The sequence below is a fragment of the Leiobunum rupestre genome, chromosome 10 (genome assembly GCF_980474605.1).
Source record: "Leiobunum rupestre chromosome 10, qqLeiRupe1.1.hap1, whole genome shotgun sequence".
Taxonomy (NCBI): Eukaryota; Metazoa; Arthropoda; class Arachnida; order Opiliones; family Sclerosomatidae; genus Leiobunum; species Leiobunum rupestre.
The window spans coordinates 47,670,053-47,690,042 of NC_143393.1; the positions used below are offsets into that span (position 1 = coordinate 47,670,053).

The 19,990-nt window shown below is 34.1% G+C and overlaps 2 protein-coding genes across 2 annotated transcripts in view; one reads left to right on the top strand and one right to left on the bottom strand.

Annotated features, from left to right (window-relative positions):
• LOC149926078 (uncharacterized) overlaps positions 1 to 17,538 on the bottom strand; it is a 44,120-nt gene extending 26,582 nt beyond the window's left edge. Inside the window, exon 1 of the mRNA XM_090159845.1 lies at positions 17,445 to 17,538. The gene's annotated coding sequence lies outside the window, so the exon portion shown is untranslated. The remainder of the gene's footprint in view (positions 1 to 17,444) is intronic.
• The window catches only part of LOC149926075 (uncharacterized), a 374,126-nt gene that overhangs the window by 129,050 nt on the left and 225,086 nt on the right, over positions 1 to 19,990 (top strand). The gene's annotated exons all lie outside the window — the stretch shown is intronic.

Here is a 19,990-nt window from a genome sequence, read left to right on the forward strand (position 1 = left end):
TTTTATCAGCTTCCCTTTATCTGAGGAAAGTTAAAGTGATACCGGAACTATCGCTCGCTCAAGCCAAGGCGCTACAATATGGAACCGCTAAATATCCTGTAACTCGTTCGGAGTGCACCTCATTTTCTATACCCGCTCGTCTTATGGCTAGTGTGCAAGATCATTTATTTACCGGACAAGCACCCAAGAAAGTTGTTAGCGGGTTTGTGGAACAAAAATCGTTTCTAGGAGATTTGAAAAAATCACCGTACAACTTTCAACATTTCGATTTATCAAGCATTGGATTGTACATTGACGGTAGCAGCGTCCCTCATAAGGCGTTATCTCTAAACTTTGAGGAAAATCAATATATTCAAGCGTATTGCAATCTTTTCATTCAAACTAATCAGTGGAACGTAGATGAAGGGAATCAGATAAGTCGGGAAGATTACCCTAACGGAAATTATTTATTCGCGTACAATTTAACCTCGGATCTTAATAACAACGCTAATCACTTGCATCTTGTAAAAAACAGTAACCTGAGATTAGAATTAAAATTTGAAAAACCGTTACCGGAGACGATTTCCATTCTAATTTACGCTGAGTTTCAAAATTTGATTGAAATTGATAAAAATCGAACCGTGATTTTCGATTACAGTAATTAATGGATTCGCTACAGATAACTAAAATTCTTGAAAAAGATTTAAGTACTAAAAGTATATTTCGAGGCGTGTTCGCGGCTGACAAGCTACCTAAATATGTAAAAATATTCCCTTCCCTATTTATTGTAAATACCGATACGAGTGCTGGACCTGGAGAACACTGGGTTCTAATATATTTTTCTAAACATAAAAATAGTGAATTCATGGATTCCTTTGGAAACCCGCCAGATTATTTTAAATTTAATGACTTTATTGAACGAAACAGTAAAACTGTTACTTTTAATTCTAATCAATTACAGAGTAATTCTAGTAATACGTGTGGAGCATTCTGTATCTATTTTGCTATAAACAGGTGTAAAGGAATAGAAATGTATAACATTGTGTCTAGGTTTAAGAAAGATAAAAATGTAAACGATAAAATGATTAAAGAGTTTATGTGCAAAATTTATTCAATAAAATAATTTTTACAATTTATAGCAATAGCAGTTTTTTATATAAACATAAATACAAGCGTTCATTATCATTTTTCAATATCTTTATGACCGTGCGCTAAGGTGCGAACCCCGCAGGGTAGAATATATCTCTTATCATAATTTGGTGATAAACAAAGTTTTCTAGTATTTAAATTAAATAGCTCATGCTTGAAACTAGCTATACGCATCATCTCGGCTGACATGGTTTCTTGATTAAAAAGACAACGTTCATAGTCTTCGTGGCGGATGACGTTTCTAATAACGTTCATGGCAACGCCCTTACAAACCTTTTTATGGTTTAAAATTGACTCTAAAGATTTCCCCAATCGCAACTCCTTTTCTATCTCTTCAGCGGTCTTAGACTCCCCGTACAATTTAATAGAATAAAGCTTTGGACGAAGTCCTACAAAGCTTTGAATTAACTGTGAATTTGTCTCGTCTTTAAAATAGCCGAGAGCTTTTTTATTCTGATTAGAATGAAGGAAATGCGAAGGCGGATAATCAGAGAAGTCAAAGCGGTTTTTATGAACTTCAAAGTCTTTATAAACATCATCCTTCTTAATGTTGTACGTTAAACTGTCTGTAAATATTTTATATATTAGTACTATTTAAATAAAAAATTCATATTAAATTAAATTACCAGTGTCTGTAAATAATACTGATGCTTTGTTCCCGTACGTATTTTTTATGAATCCATAATGGAACCGATACATGAGCTCCTTGGATAAATCTAGAATGGTGAATCCGGTAAATATAGGCCGGTTAAGAACAATTTTAGCTCTCTTCTTATGAGCGCCGGCTAACTCTTCATTAAAGATGGTAAAGTGTTCAAACTGAGGGGAACTTGTAACTTTTAACATTCTTTCTGGTTTATGAATCAACTCGAAATTTATATGCTTCCGTAAATTTTCCATTGTTTTTCTAAAGAATTAAATGAAGTAAGGGAAAAAACAGCAATAAATTATTTAAATTGATTTACCCGAAAACAGAGTTAACCATAAGTTTCCAGAAATTCTTTTCAAATGAGCTCTTGGATAATTTCCTCTGTTCAGTGTTGAATCGAACATATTTTTTTTAACTATTTTCCTTGAGTGAAGGTTAGAGCTCGATGAACCTTGGTTATTTTCAAACCTAATTCTACATAATATTTTAAATTGCGGTAATGTACTATGTATTTCTCTTTATTATTTAAATTAGGAAGAAGTTTTGGTAGACTTTGATTCTCCTTAATATTTAATTTTCCTAAGAGATCTTTGGAGTATGGAGATAGCATATCATGTGTAATAACTTTAGATTCCGCCGCTACTGGGAGATCGTTATGTAAGTCATGCAACTCTGGAGGATATTCAAGATCCACCTGCAAAGGAAACAATTCTATAAAAATATAATTCAATAATTATAACACTTGTTATTTACCTCTAAAATGTATCCGTTTTCAACGTTATTGGGAATACTCAGAATATTTTCACAGTGTTTGCAAGTTATCCTCCTGAACCCACTGGAAGTCGCCTAGTGGTAGTGGTTCACACATAACAGCACCGTACAAATTATTCGCATCTTCAATTAAGTAAAATTAAGTTAATTAAAATAATTAAAATTAAAATAATTAAAATTAAAATAATTAAAATTAAAAAAATTAAAAATTAATTTTTTTTAAAAATGTAAATTACCTAAATAGCATATATAACTGCTCTCTTTAGACGAATCATATGTGTCGGGCTTCAGAATAACGAGTTGAGATCATTGAAACACCGCCTCGAATACCTAAAAATTCAATGTAAATACAATAATATTTAAAATATCAAAAAGCGTTACCCTTTTCAATAAATAAGTGTTGATCTATATCAAGTATGAGATCGAGGCGAACATCGGTCATCTTCAAAGCTGCTTGCCAGGCTAAACCTGGTGCGGTGTAAGCGTGAGCGGGATCTAATTTATAATGAGTTATAGATAATGTTCTAAAATTTTCAAAAACGTCAGCTAAGAGCAACGCATCGCTTTTCACATAGAGGTCGGTGTATTCCCCTACGAAAACCGAGGTTAAGAGATTTGAAATATTCATACTATAGTAATTTTACCTAATGTTTGAATATTAAACGCTGTCCAAACATTTTGGGCGTGTAAATAATCAGATTCTAAAATATTTTGATTTTTCAATGAACTGAAAAACGCTTCTCTAGGTGGCAGCGTCGTCTCGTCAAATTTCTTTTCATCGTCGATATACTCGTACGGGTAGACCCCCTTCCGCAAAAGCAGTTGAACTTTACTGGCTCCTTCCAAAACGAGATTAGATACTAGAGCATCGAGGCTATCGCTTAGAAATCGATAAGAGTCTAAAAACCGAAATCTCCCTAAAAAACATAATAAAATTACTGTTAATGTTAAATTCATAATTAAATATATTTTACCTAGTTTGAGTGAAATATAATTTTCGCTAGTGGAAGGAATACAGTCAAGTGTCTGTTCCTTAAAATGGCCAATCTCCTGACATATAAGATGTAAATCGTATCTATGAAGATTTATTATTATTAGGTTTATTTCCTGGTTAATTAACTTAAGAAATTCACCTGCTAAGGTTATGAAGGAAAATAGGGATAAATTCTGGAACTTTCTTTTGAAGATTACAGAGGTTATGCGCTGGCCCCCTATATTTACCGCTGAAATGACAATGATCTCGAACAGCGGGCATATTTCCCTGATTTAGCTGTTTCTGACAAATGTAGCAATGCGTAGCAGCTTAAAACTGTTCCTCCTCCTCCAGGGTAATAATCATTGGTACATTGGTCTCAATGAGTTCCATCAACTCCTTCTCTTATTCCAGAATAGACTCCAGAAATCTGCGAGTTGCATCTTGACCTCGATAGCAATCGGTTCGAACAGGTACACCTATAAGTATTCTCTTATAATATATCTAAAAGGGAATTTTGCCAAATAACTATCCGTTAGGTCCAACAAGCACCCACGAATACGCGCAGCTGATGTGCATGTTTACTTTGCTGGTATTTAAATCGGGATCTAGATCACATCCTTGAACTCTCGGTAGGATTGCTTCAAAATCGGCGTAAAATACATACTGCACCTAATAATTTCATTTCATTAAGAGTTAAATTAAATAATTTTTATTTTTACTTTTTCCGTCCACTCATATTTATCAAAATAAAGCGTCTTCTTCTTGGTAGGGAAAACTGTTTTTTGGACGCCGTGTGTGGCACATTCTTCGATATGCGCATCACGTCGCTGTTAAGCGTTGTTTCCGCTGAATCGGTGAAGACACATTCTAATGCAGAAAATAATTAGTAGATTGCAAACTAATATATTGGAAACTAAATTACCTGCAATAATAACTTGTACTTCTGTGTTTTGTTAGATGCTGTAACAGTTTTCCTAGGTCTCGTATAAGACAGTAATGTCTATTCCCATCGTCAATATCTTAAGTTTCGTCGGTGATGTATAGCAAATCAACATCCCTTTCCTTACAACACTTGTTGGCGCTAACGTAAAGGGGGAATATGTCTCCCGAAAAGCCGAACACATATATTGATAAATTATTCAATAATTAAAAATTTTTAAGTTCCGTAGCGTTTAATTTGAAAGGAAAAGATATATCACTGGTATCAAGTTCATTTTCATACGGTGTATATTTGGAAACACGATTAGCGTTTTGAATCTTATTAACTGGGTGAAGTTTAGCGAGAATGGACCAGAGAAAACATTTATCATCATTTTCGTTTCTAATATTAAGAATCGCATGACGTCGAGATAGTTTTTCAGGTAGTTCCATATACGATGACCCCCGCAACGGTTGGTAAGATGCTACATTTAATTCTACATACAGAACACGGTCAATTACCCAACCCGATCCTATCAAAAATATAATATTTAGTTCAAAATATAACTTATAAATTTTAGTACATACCTGTCGCTTTAAAGTTTTCCGCTGCTGACTGTATTGTTTCAATGCAGTCGTTCAGCTGGCTTTCACTGACGTCGGGCGTTAATGTTGTTTGCATAGTGCTCCAGAAATAGGGTCGTTATTCCGCTCTTTGTTCCGCACCCCCTAAAGGTCTCATATAAACAGATCTTACGAGTAAGAACCATTTAATTCCACGTTTACTGGCGAGCCTTTCCATTAGAAATTTACTGAAAGCGGCTCGGTAACGTCCGATAAACATCCCCGCATCAATATCATAGTCTTCAGCATTGTAACGGAAAGATGCTAACGTATCATTCAAGGCCTGGACCATACTTGGGGATGCTGGTGGTGTTTCATCAAGTATTGATGAGGCAGGAACAGGTGATGGTGTTGGGTTGTCGGGTAAAGCTGATGTAGATGGCTGTGTACGGGTAGATTCCAGTTGAATGTCTTGAAGCAGACTAGGTGAAGGTGGACGGGTTGGTGATTGCGAACGTTGCATTGGCGACGGTGTGCAAGACAGGTCCATGGGTTCGGAAGGGCCGGGTGCACAAGTCATGAGTTCGTTGATGACTCTTGAAATTTTCCAATCTAGCAACAGTCTTACCACATACTTCACAGACAAATTTATGTCTATCACCGTGTACTTCTCTAACATGCCGATTTAAGGGGGACTTGGTAGCGAAACTTTTCAGGCACGTAGGATACGTATACTGAGCTTTAGGCATATTGAATATAGTAAACCGTGGAATGACCTCCCACAAGCCTATACAACCCCTTTTATAGTATATTCAAGTATCATTTGAGAACGATACGTTTTTCATACTAAAACTTGAGATATTCGTTTAAAGAAATTCTCGTGATATAGGTTCAAGTGCCAAACATATTTAAGTACTACAATGATATTAAAATGAAGTTTAAAAAAATTCCATTCTACGTTACTTTAACAACGAATATTCCATGACGTCAAAACACTCCCGCAAAGTACTTAACGATTCTATCTTATTGATTAAAATAGACACTTAATGACATTAAATGGAGTTTAAAATTAATTTCCATTCCACGTCATTTTAACAACGAATATTCCATTACGTCAAAACACTCCATGTTTTAAATTCAAATTAACCGCGTCCCCCGGGTAATCCACGCACGCGCGCGCGCCGCCAGGGTTATCACTTTTTACATTATTTCATCTTATTCCGTACGATAAAACGCGATAAGAAATACGTTCAAGTACCATATAAGTGTACTCTTCGAGATAAGCGGAGATATATGTACAAGCTGGCCTGAACACAATATGTTGATATACGAAAAAACAAATCGTCGCGAGAAATATCATAAATACATTAACTTTTCGACGATTTTACCCCCATTTCACCCCTTAAATCCCGGATCTCGATCCCGAACCTAAACCTGAACCTGGGATCGATGCCATACCCTCACATTCCTTCTACTTAGCCCCTTCTTTAGGATTTCACAGGCTCGAGGATACAATTCTTCATTTTTCTTTAGGTGATATCTGATTGTTGCAGCCAAGAGAAAGGGACTCGCTGTTACTCCAAAGGGAAGCCGAGTCAATTCGTAAACTTGAAAATTTGACTGCTCTTGTAAATTGAAACTCAATAGGATTTAAATAAACATTTAATAATAAGAAGTTTTGTTGTGGTTTTGATTATAAAAAATATTTCTTCGGAATATGATACTTTTTATTTAGAAACTTACTCAAATAATTATAATCTCGCGCTTTAAAAATGGAGCGCCACTAATATTTTTAATTTAAATGTATCGTAGATAATTAATAAATTTAAAAATACTTATTATCAAATTAAAAAAGTAGAAGGAAAGTGAGGGTGTGGCGTCAGTCCCAGGTTCAGGTTTAGGTTCGGGATCGAGATCCGGGATTTATGGGGTGAAATGGGGGTAAAATCATCGAAAAGTCAATGTATTTAGGGTATTTCTCGCGACGATTTGTTTTTTCGTATATCAACATATTGTGTCCAGGCCAACTTGTTCATTTATCTACGCTTATCTCGAAAGATACTTGAACGTATATCTTATCAAGCTTTATCGTACGGAATAAGTTGAAATGATGTAAAAATTGATAACCTAGGCGACGCGTGCGCAGATTACCCCGGGGGACGCGGTTAATTTGAATTTAAGAGTGTTTTGACGTCATGGAATATTCGTTGTTAAAGTAGAATGGAAATATTTTTTAAACTTCATTTTAATATCATTGTAGTACGCTTGGCACTTGAACCAATCTCACGAGTATTTCTTAAAACGAATATCTCGATCGCGTTTTATCGTACGAAATAAGTGGAAATTATGTAAGTTGTATGATACTTGATAACCTAGGCAGGAAGATAGCGCGCGCGTGCGCGGATTACCTGGGAGGCGCGGATTGCCCGGGCGCGCGGTTAATTTCAATTTAAAACATGGATTCCCTCTCCGAAATAATTCATGTACCCAAAATTGAACCGCAAGTTTTTTTCTTTTTAGGGGAATCTCTATGGGAGTTTAACATTACAATAAAGCTAATAGGTCCAGTTTGGGGTACTTTTGGTCCGAAATGGGGTACATAGGGCCGAAAATGGTGGATTTGGTCGTTTTTAGGGTACTTTTGGTCTAATTTGGTCCATTTTTGGGTACATCAGAAAAGCAGTTGGAAAAACGAAGAGCCTTATTTTTTTTTCCACCCATCTCCAAACTCCAAAAATTTATTGCTTTAATTTATTTATCGCTTCCGTAGGTATAAAATAAGATAAAAACCACTTACCTATATTTTAATTACGGTAAATTAAAAATACTTAATTAGTGTACTAAGTTACGTTTAAAAGAACCTTTTGTAACAATTCCAATATGTAAATATAGGTATAAGGATTGAAAAAATACTTAAAGTGGTTTTACTGATAAACTCTAAAGGAATTTAACTTTAAAGGGTATCTTAGATTATTGTTTTTAATTTTATTCAAGTTGAAAACGTATTAAGAGTCCTTCAAAGTACTATAAAAGGATTTTATTTACGAACTTAATTCATATTTTCTTCAAACTTTCAATTCGCTTTTATTACTATTTAAATATGGTAAAATATAATTCTTATACACAAATATAGTCAGAAAGATACTATAAAACACTAAAATTAAAATTAAATTAAATTTGTGTGGATAAGATTTGTAAATATCATTTTGAAACTAATAACTTTCACGCTTTATTTAAGTCAAGCCAATAAAAACAATTACCTATATTTTAAATACGGTAAAATATAAATACATTTCCGATATGTAAATAGGTAGAATAACACTATGAAAAGTTCATTTTTCTTCTTTTAATACGACAACACACAACTCTGATACGCAAATATATAAAGAAAATATAAAAAAAATTACTCTACGTTCGATACGTTAAAATACATTTCCGATACACAAATATAGATAAAGAAATACTATAAAATGTAAAAAGGTAGAAAAATACTACACATTAACCATTATGAATTTAAGCTTACAACATCCTTCACGTATAGAGCATAACATATATGTTCAGAGTTAACTTGTTTCCTCGTTATCTTTATCGCATGTGTTTTAAATAGCGTATGGAATAAATTAAGAATGTACTGAAATGGTGTATGTTTAAACCTCGTAGAATAAAGAGTAAAACATATGTTCAGAGTCGGCTTGATTACTAAAGCGAATAACACAGAGACGTTTCCGGTGTAGTCACGTAGGAAGAGAAATACTACAACACTCTCTATACTCTACATTCAACACGTTAAAATATACTTCCGAAATGCCAATATAGGTAGTAAAATACTACAAAACCTCTATACTTTACCTTCAATACGTTAAATTACATTCCAATATGTAAATATAGGAGGAAAAATACTACAAAAGCCTCTTTTCTTGGCGTTCAATATGTTAAAAAAGATTTCTGAAATGCAAATGTAGGTAGTAAATACTACAAAATCTCTATACTCTACCTTCAATACGTTAAATTACATTCCAATATGTATATATAGGTAGTAAATACTACAAAAGCCTCTTTTCTTGGCGTTCAATATGTTAAAATAGATTTCTGAAATGCAAATATAGGTAGTAAATACTACAAAAGCCTCTTTTCTTGGCGTTCAATATGTTAAAATAGATTTCTGAAATGCAAATATAGGTAGTAATTACTACAAAAGCCTCTTACTCTACGTTCAATACGTTAAATTAATGATATGCCTCCGATCGAATCGTTCATTTTTTCCTATTTAAATATACGCATTTAAATTAGAATTGCTTCTAGTGTTCGGCAGTCGATTAATTTTTATCCACAAATTTTCCGATTTATTTAAAAAACGTTGGTAAAAAGCATATCATTTTAACTTATTTAATTGTGTTTTTTACCCAACCAAGCATTTATTTGAATAAAAGTGGTATTTATTTAAATAACCAATAGTTAAATAAAAATTGTTAAATGTTTAAATAATCGAAAGTGAACAAGCCTATTTTTTAAATAAAACAAACAGACTTTAGAGTTGATAAGATTTGTAAATATCATTTGAAACTAATAATTTTCACGCTTTATTTAAGTCAAGCAATTACATTTTTAAAAATGAAAGAAGTTAAACAATATAAAAATTTGTAAATATTGTAAATATTTTTAGGTAATAAAGAAATTAAGAAATGTTTTAATTAAAATATCTTTCATTTTCTACTACATTTTTAAAAATGAAAGAAGTTAAACAATATAATTATTCTAATATAATTTCAAAATCAGGTATTATTTAAAGTACAAATGCATAATTTAGTGAAGCAATTCTTATTTAAATACTTTTATTTAATTAATTTGTGTATCTGAAATGTATTTATTGAAAAATAAGTGGGTTTTACTATTTATCACGGTTTTTTATATATATATATATATATATATATATATATATATTGGAATTGTTACAAAAGGTTCTTTTAAACGTAACTTAGTACATTAATTTATTTTGGAAGTTCAAAACGTATTAAGAGCCCTTCAGAGTACTATAAAAGGATTTCATTTACAAACTAAATTAATATTTTCTTCAAACTTTCAATTCGTTATAATTTGAATTTAAATGAAAACATCATGGATTATAGGTGCGTAATCTACTATTAGACCGAACGGATTAAAAAATACTTAAAGTAAGTGGTTTTACTGATAAACTAAAGCAATTTAACTTTAAAGGGTATCTTAGATTATTGTTTTTAATATTATTCAAATTCAAAACGTATAAAGAGTCCTTCAAAGTAATTTAAAAGAATTTTATTTACGAACTAAATCCATATTTTAGAAGTTAGTTTGTATGAAATACTTACTAATACCTGAAAAATGGACTTTAGAGTTGATAAGATTTGTAAATATCATTTGAAACTAATAATTTTCACGCTTTATTTAAGTCAAGCAATTAGATTTTTAAAAATGAAAGAAGTTAAACAATATAAAAATTTGTAAATATTGTAAATATTTTTAGGTAATAAAGAAATTAAGAAATGTTTTAATTAAAATATCTTTCATTTTCTACTACATTTTTAAAAATGAAAGAAGTTTAACAATATAATTATTCTAATATAATTTCAAAATCAGGTATTATTTAAAATACAAATGCATAATTTAGTGAAGCAATTCTTATTTAAATACTTGTATTTAATTAATTTGTGTATCTGAAATGTATTAATTGAAAAATAAGTGGGTTTTACTATTTATCACGGTTTTTATATATATATATATATATATATATATATATATATATATATATATATTGGAATTGTTACAAAAGGTTCTTTTAAACGTAACTTAGTACATTAATTTATTTTGGAAGTTCAAAACGTATTAGGAGCCCTTCAGAGTACTATAAAAGGATTTCATTTACAAACTAAATTAATATTTGCTTCAAACTTTCAATTCGTTATAATTTGAATTTAAATGAAAACATCATGGATTATAGGTGCGTAATCTACTATTAGACCGAACTAATTAAAAAAAATACTTAAAGTAAGTGGTTTTACTGATAAACTCTAAAGGAATTTTAGAATTTTCTAGAATAGCAAAGTAAAACTAAAACGTAAACCAAGTTTAAAACGAAACTAATAACTGGGAGAAAGGTTGAAGTAAGTAATTTTTTTGATTTTTCGGTTTTTTAATTTTTGAGTTCCCTATATTATTATAAACTAAATTAAATATAATTTTTGAAAATTTGTGATAAAAGATCTGCTCCTTCGTGTTTTACATATATTTAAAAACTCGAGATTTTAATGAATTGTTTTCAAAGCATGAAAAATATAGCAGATCCTTTGATTTTAATTGTAGTTAGTAGTTACTTAAAAAAAAAGTCGCTAGCTGACTTGGAGCTGGTGTAGTTAAATTTTAAAAATGTGTATTTTAAATTTTGTTTGTAAAAGTTTTTTTTGAAAAAGTTTAGTATTATAGTTTAAATTTATTAAATAAAATAAAAATAAAAATAAAAACTGGACCTATTAGCTTTATTGTAATGTTAAACTCCCATAGAGATTCCCCTAAAAGAAAAAAACTTGCGGTCCAATTTTGGGTACATGAATTATTTCGGAGAGGGAATCCATGTTTTAAATTCAAATTAACCGCGCGCCCGGGCAATCCGCGCCTCCCAGGCAGTGATGCACAAAAAAAATTATATCTATCTTTTTCGTATCTTTTTACATAGATGGCAGCAGCTATACTATACTATCAATTTTTTCCCTCTGAAATTTCTATAGAATATCATTTAATTTTTGATATTTTTGAGCAAAGATGGCGACAAAATCATTCACAATCTTTTATTTTATTTAGTTTTGGCCCTTTGATTTTTTCCCGATCTTTCAAATTTCTTTAAAGATATGAGAGTTTCAATTAATTTCAATTCTTTTTTGCCCTTGCCTGAAAAATATCAATAGAAATCTTTAAAGATTTTGATAAGTATCATTTCAAATACTTCTTTAGTTTTCATTATAATGAAAAGTATATTTAAAAATATTTCAAATACGTTTCACGAGAAAGTAGAATCAATTTTTTTCATATCAAAAGTTCTAAGTATTAAAATGAATATTTCAATTTTTATCTTTTGATTATTGATTCAGAAGTAAATCCTTCAACATTTGATTTTGATTTTATGGATTAGAATCGATTTTAATTTTAGTATTTTCTAAAACTAAATAATGGAAAATAAATAAAGCTATTGCATCGCCACAGCCCACACCGCCAGTTTGCAACACATGACTCTCTAACTGCGTCTGCGTGGGACCTTGGAGCAAAGAAGTGGACTTCTCTACTCCAAGGTGGGACGGTGGGAAAAATAACTTTTGGGAGTTTTGGTTTTAGTTTTGAAATCGCCTTTCAGGCTGCGCGGCGCGGAATCAAAGTCTCTGCTTTCCGTCCCCCCTCCCTCCGACTGTTTGCCACCCCCCCCCTCACCACCGTTATAAAACGGCGACCTTTGACCGCTCCTCTCCCTTCAATCACTTAACAGTGTTTCGGGTTTGGCGATATTTCAGTATCACGTGAGATAGGTTCGCCGCTCAAATAGTGTATATGGGCATTTCTAGATGGCGCTAAAATATTTCCTCTCAAATAGAAACAAAATTGAAGAGAAACCAGAAAAAATCTATCGTGTAATTTCTAATACAAAAAATGGAAGCACTAGCTCTATTCCCGCTCTTTTTTCGCTAGGCTAGGTAAGAGAAGAATCTTTTCAAATATAGATCGCTTCCGATTTATTATCTTCAAAATTCTATCGCGATCATTTTGCAATGTAGAAGATCATATCAAAATCGTATAATTTTATTTTTATTTTTCGGATAAAGTATCATCTCGTATCCTAAAAGTATCCAAAGATACGAGCGCGCCCATCACTGCTCCCAGGTAATCCGCGCACGCGCGCGCTATCTTCCTGCCTAGGTTATCAAGTATCATACAACTTACATAATTTCAACTTATTTCGTACGATAAAACGCGATCGAGATATTCGTTTTAAGAAATACTCGTGAGATTGGTTCAAGTGTCAAGCATAATTAAGTACTACAATGATATTAAAATGAAGTTTAAAAATATTTCCATTCTACTTTAACAACGAATATTCCATGACGTCAAAACACTTTTAAATTCAAATTAACCGCGTCCGCCGGGGTAATCTGCGCACGCGTCGCCTAGGTTATCAATTTATACATCATTTCAACTTATTCCGTACGATAAAGCTTGATAAGATATACGTTCAAGTATCTTTCGAGATAAGCGTAGATAAATGAACAAGTTGGCCTGGACATAATAGGTTGATATACGAAAAAACAAATCGTCGCGAGAAATACCCTAAATACATTGACTTTTCGATGATTTTACCCACATTTCACCCCATAAATCCCGGATCTCGATCCCGAACCTAAACCTGAACCTGGGACTGACGCCACACCCTCACTTTCCTTCTACTTAAAAATACGGTAGCTCATTAGTGTATTTTTAATTAAAATTTATAAAAATTTAATTAATAATAGTTATAGTTATAGATTATACACCATCAGAGATGGGCATTATTCCAATAACCCTCCCTCCTACGCATTTTAACCCGGCCACCTGGATTCACGGCTTTAAAAGTTGCAAGATGACTAAGGCCTAGGCGGGTGTCAACGGTATTAGCCTAGCTGATTATGACTATTTATTTCAATAAATTATTAAATAACAAAAAAAATTTCGGGTTTTTTCGTTTTATTGATAGTGCACGATATTTTAGGTATATTTATTTGTTAATAAACCTGTTAAGTATGAATAAGTACACTCTTAATTAAAATATAACATCGAGAGAACATGGTTTAAAATAATAAGTTCGTATTGCTACGAAGTTTGATTTCAAAATTTTCTGTCGTTGGAACTGCTCCTGGTAAGGCTACAGCCTACAGCATACTTTTCATTTTCTCTGTGGGCCCAAAAATACAACATTTGGAGATATTTTTAATGTTATTTTATTGAAAAGCATTACAGCAAATAATGATCTAAATCAAAAGATTATAAAAAATCAAGTGGTTGAAATCAAGTTGATTTAAATAAGTCAACCCTGGCTGAAAGCGCCTCCTTAACTTTATTTGTGGGGCCTCAAGAGGGTCAAGACGTATAACATTTGAAAAGGTCAAAAATTGGGCCTACATCAGAGATAAAGTATTAGCCTACACCTCTTAATAGATAGTTACTGATCTCCACATATAGATATAAAGAATTGTTTAATGTCCCAAAATTGCGCCATCTTGTAGCGATTTCTTGAATTATACATATTAACCTCCGTTACCATTTGAGGTCAAGAAAAAGCTCTAAAAATTAAACTAACACTTACTTTAGCCAAAAACAACGATGCATTATCTAATGCAACATGGAACTGGATTATTTCAATAAGTCGATTAAGAAAAGGGATGAAAAAGCTAAACCCTAAACAAATTTGAAATAATGTTTAGCCAAAATAAAAAACTGACACGTCTCAAATTTAATATTTAATTAACGAACATTATTTCAAAAAGGTCAAAAAAGCAAAATACAGTCTTTGTCAAGGCATTTGCTAGAACTACAAACTGCTTTCACTGCTTGTGTTATGTTTAAAAAATATGCTTTGAGAAACAATGAAACAAATTCTTATTCGGGAGCAAACTCGATCTTGATCGGGGTGTCTGGGATCCTTAGGACACCCTCGTGGTTGTCCCCAACTGGGCGAAATTCCAACTCTTCTCTCGTGACGACTGTTGAGATCGGAACTCGTTCGATGAAGTCATAAAAAGGCTCTTGTTTGACGCGGCTGACATCGATGTTGACGCAATTGGAGCCAAACCCCATTTCTCTCTCGACGGTGGCGGTGTCGGCGTCAGGTTGGGTCACTTCCGCTTTGACGGCGTGGGCGCAGTGGAGCTTTTCAGTGAGAGATTCAATCTGATCCGTCGTTAAACGTCGCAGTTGCACCGAACAATACCTACCTCGCGTTTGACGACCAGAGAGGTCAAATTGAAGGGGCTGTGATTGGCGCCTGGGTTCTGTGGGGTGACTGTCCGAAGCGCCAATTTGGATTCCAGATGGACCATAAATTCGACAATGCGCTTGAAGGGTTGTATTGATAGGGTTGTTCCGTTCGCATTTGTGGGCCTTTGCCCCCTGGGAGTGACGTGCTCTTTCGTGGCGAAGTAAATTGTTCCTATGGTTGGCCCGATATCTACACTTTGTACATCCAAAGGGCTTCTCAGCCGTGTGTCTTCTTTTGTGGACAATCAAATACGACTTTTGCGCAGAAGTATAGTTACACTGGTTACACTGAAATGGTTTCACGCCCGTGTGAGATCTTTCGTGGCAAATCAATGCACCCTTCTGTGCAGATGCGTAGTTACACTGGTCACACTGGAAGGGTTTTTCGCCTGAGTGAGATCTTTTGTGACAAATCAATGCACCCTTCTGTGCAGAAGCGTAGTTACACTGGTCACACTGGAAGGGTTTCTCGCCCGTGTGAGATCTTTTGTGGCGAATCAAGTCACCCTTATGTGCAGATGCGTAGTTACACTGGTCACACTGGAAGGGTTTTTCGCCCGAGTGAGATCTTTTGTGACAAATCAATACAGCCTTCCGTGCAGATGCGTAGTTACACTGGTCACACTGGAAGGGTTTCTCGCCCGTGTGAGATCTTTTGTGGCGAATCAAGTCACCCTTACGTGCAGATGCGTAGTTACACTGGTCACACTGGAAGGGTTTTTCGCCCGAGTGAGATCTTTTGTGGCGAATCAATGCACCCTTATGTGCAGATGCGTAGTTACACTGGTCACACTGGAAGGGTTTCTCGCCCGTGTGAGATCTTGTGTGGCGAATCAAGTTACTCTTATGTGCAGATGCGTATTTACACTGGTCACACTGAAAGGGTTTTTCGCCCGTGTGAGATCTTTGGTGGCAAATCAATGCACCCTTCTGTGCAGATGCGTAGTTACACTGGTCACACTGGAAGAGTTTTTCGCCCGTGTGAGTTCTTCTGTGGCGAATGGAAGTACTTTTATTGTTCGTTGCGTAGACGCATTCTGATCTCTTGTGCCTCTTCTCCTCTCTGCGGCTCATATTGCCAGTTTCACTCTGACTCAAAGGCTCTTTTGGATTTATGAACTCGTTTTGCTTATACAAAGGCCTAAAACCAATTGAAATTTAAATTTTAGCGAAAATTAATCAGAACAGTCGAACAACTTTGTCATCAGGCGCCAGTAAGTCGAAATAACCGCAAAGATTACACTATCAAAGGCTAGATGACCCTTTTTTTTAGTTGACTATTCGCAACCAAAAGTTTCGATAGGTGGCGCGACCGTTGCGTCAAAAATAGTGAACGGGGGGGGCAACGAAACGGCGGCTCCATTCGAAGAAGCGTTAAAAATAACAAGATGTCCCGGACATTAAAGTACACACAATCCCCCCGATGTATTAATTACATTTCAAATATTAAATTTCTATTTGAAACAAACATTTTGTACTTTTTTTATCGAAAACGTATTTTTCGAGTTACCTGGTTTTGGAAATAAGGTAGCGAAACGTGAACACGTCAATATAAATTAATTTTTATTGAAAACGAATTTTTCGACTTACCTGGTTTTGGAAATAAGGAAGCGAAACGCCAACGAGTTAGATGGCGCCTTTATAGAGCTCGGCGGAACAGATAAATTAACCGCAAAAATTTAAATTATTCATAAAAATTTCGGTTATTTATTATTTATGAATATCATTATATAAAACGACTTAATTTAAGTTTTTAATCGGAAAAGTTTCGGCTAGGGATAAAAACAAATAAAACGGATATTTCGTATCCAAACGACGAGCTCTACGCCTGTATCAATTGGCACGAAATTCAAAATTGACAATAGTGCGTACGCGGGTTGTGGGGTCCCGTGAATTGGCCAAAAATATAACTTAAACTTAAAAATTCTTAATGCAACCGGAATCGTAGTTCAGAAATGATCAGTTCCAACTAGAAATATAATATTCAAGCAATTCATTCTTAATTTTAAAAAAGGACGTACATTTTAGGACGAAGATCGGCTAAAATCACTTAAATGGGCCAATACCCCACTTCCTGGGCCCCGAGCCCAAAAATGATTAAAATCCCGTCGAGGCTATAATACCTACCGATTGAGTCACAAAAATATTTAGTGGCACACTTATTCTAACTTCTGGGCATAACAAATATTTAGGGTCACACTTTTTTATTACGCGCCTGGTCATACGTTATTCTTATTTCAGACAGGCTTTCAATGGAATGCGAATATAACTTCAGCGCGTAAAGACTTCGGGTATGACGCGAAATAGTTAATTAACTCACTTAAAATTAACTTTTTTCAACGCTACTGCAACCTAAGCTGGAATGGGCCTAGAAGTAACAACACTTGTGGTTTTTGATCAAAACTTACTTACCTTCTTACTGTCGTAAGACGTGCGTAAAAAGGTCGTAAACGTGCGTAAAACGTTGAGTGTCACACTTATTGTTACTTCTGGGCATACATTGAAAGCTCGGCGTGAACGGCCTTGAATAATGTGAGAGGGAAAATGGCGTTTTGAACCCTATATACACGCGGATTTACCATGTCGGAAGTTGCGGGGGTCCGTATACGCTGCCCAAAAAACCTCACTTAGAATTAAAATTAAGCAACGTATCTAGTTTATATGGAAACCACAGCTATTCAAAAATATAACTCTCATGAAAATCGGATTTAAATTAAGGAACGTTTTGTAGACTTTTAGGCGAAAATATAAAACCACGAAAATTAGGGTCCCGTAAATTAGATCCGCTGAATCCTAACCGAACCAAAAATATTTTCTTAACGTTATCGGACTTAATTTTAAATAAAATATCTACCAAACAAAGCGAAACCACCAAAAATGGTAAATTGGGCATTTGCCAAGGCAACCTTCTCGGGCTCCGATCCCAAAAATAACGGCGGCTGCGGCGGCGACTACACAATAGTTGATCGTAATACACACAAATCCCCAAGGATTGTGTGTAAAAACTGAAAACCGCGTTCTGGACATTTTACTAGGAATATTTAGCGTTAACTCTTTTGCTTTATTGGTTTTTAATACTAAAAGTTTAGTTTTATTTTAACAATGTGGTTAAATAATGCGAGGGATAAGATTTCACTTTTTTCCTAAAATCCAGAAACTCGGTAACAAAATTTAAAATTTCTGAAAATCTATCGAGAAATATGGTTGCGTTCTTCCCATTTCTAAACAAACGATTAACGAACCATTCCGCATTATGAAAATACAGGTATTAATCCATATTCTGGTAATTGTAACCATTTGTTAAGTAATAATGAATTAACGTTAAAGACTTGTCAGTTATCCTCCAGGACTAGAACCAAACGCTCTAGCCTCTAAATATTTAAAATTAGGAATCACAATAAAAAATTAGTACTAGCCTAGGTCAAACTTGCGCTTGTTATTTACTTGTTCTAACAAATGATTTAATGCTTTGACACTCTGGTCTGTTGATTTTCCTACATCTTTCAGGTTTCCTTAATTTGTTAATAATGAAATCTTAAAGAAATTACGAAGTTCGGGAATTCTTAAGCCTTTGACGTTTTTCTTTCAGGCAAGAAAATCTTTTTCGGAAAATCATCCGAAAACCGCTTTGGCTAGTTGGCTTCGTTTCGTATTTTCCCCTCTATCTTAGTTCATAGAGAATCCACTTGGTGGCGCTACTGAAACGTTTGGTTGCGATATCAGTCGTGCATATTTTAAAACTTATCATTAAGTTTTGTTTAAAGTTAATTGTGCCTTGACACGTATCCTGCTTTACCCCAATTTCGAAATCCTTTAAAGTAGCTATGAGTTAATGTTGTCCAAGGTTGCTAGAGACGCTAATATGAATGTTGCCACTATTGAGTTGTTGCCACTTTAGTATTGCTCTACACCGAAATGGAGATAAAAAATTAACACATAGAAACTTCCGTATTATTTATAACCTAAGTAAGTCATCCAAAACTTTAGGGTACGTGCAGGCTAGGTTACGTTTCTATAACCTAATCAAGCCTAGCTTTTGCTGTAATATTGCCCTAACAATAAAGAAGCTTCTTGATTTGTCGAAACAATTAAGTTTTTCAATGTCTAGACAATAAAGAAGTTTCATCATGGACTCTATTTTAGGCGATTTCCAAACGTAGCACCGTCCGAATAATTTTTGTTCTGATAATTTTTTTAATATAGTTTTGGTGCCAGGAATTTATTGGTACGTAAAGTATTTGTTATTTATTATAATTTTTTAAAAGTTTCTAACTTAACGATGAAGTCGGACACGCGGCTGCAACGAAACCGTTATCTTTCCCGTTTAAAAAGGGCTTCACAGTGAAAATATAGATCCTATACACGTATAATAAGCTCATAACGGCACTGCACGCTCTCGTTCTGGGGGCTCGCGGTATCCAACAACCCCATTCTCTGTAAACACGGTGGGTTAGTATAAAACCCCCACCTACTGACATCGTAACTATTGAAATCGTACCTATTGACGTCGAAACAATAGTCCCTGAATGGACAAATGAATAACTTTGCTAAGCTATTATTTGCCCATGGTGCCTGTGTGGTTATTGAAAACCCAATTGCTAAAATTTATTTTTCCGATGCAACCGGAAACATGACAACAACCGAAAGGACATCTTTTCGTTCAAAACGGGCTATTGCCGATAAAATCAGAAAACATTTTACAAAAATAAAAATACCTTTGCGCCGAAAACGTTTAACGCCCATAAATTCCTGGAATCGTAAAGTTAAAAAAAAAACTATCAGAATATTATTCGGACTGCACTATTCTTGGAAATAGCCCTTCTTTATATGCATGCCAATTGGGAGGTACGCTTCAGTGTATTCGTTTTATTTTCCGTTTCTTTTCTGCATAAATCAATACGCTTCCTTAAGAACAACTATCGTTGTAGGTTGCAAGACTTAAATTTTTGTCTGGCTAT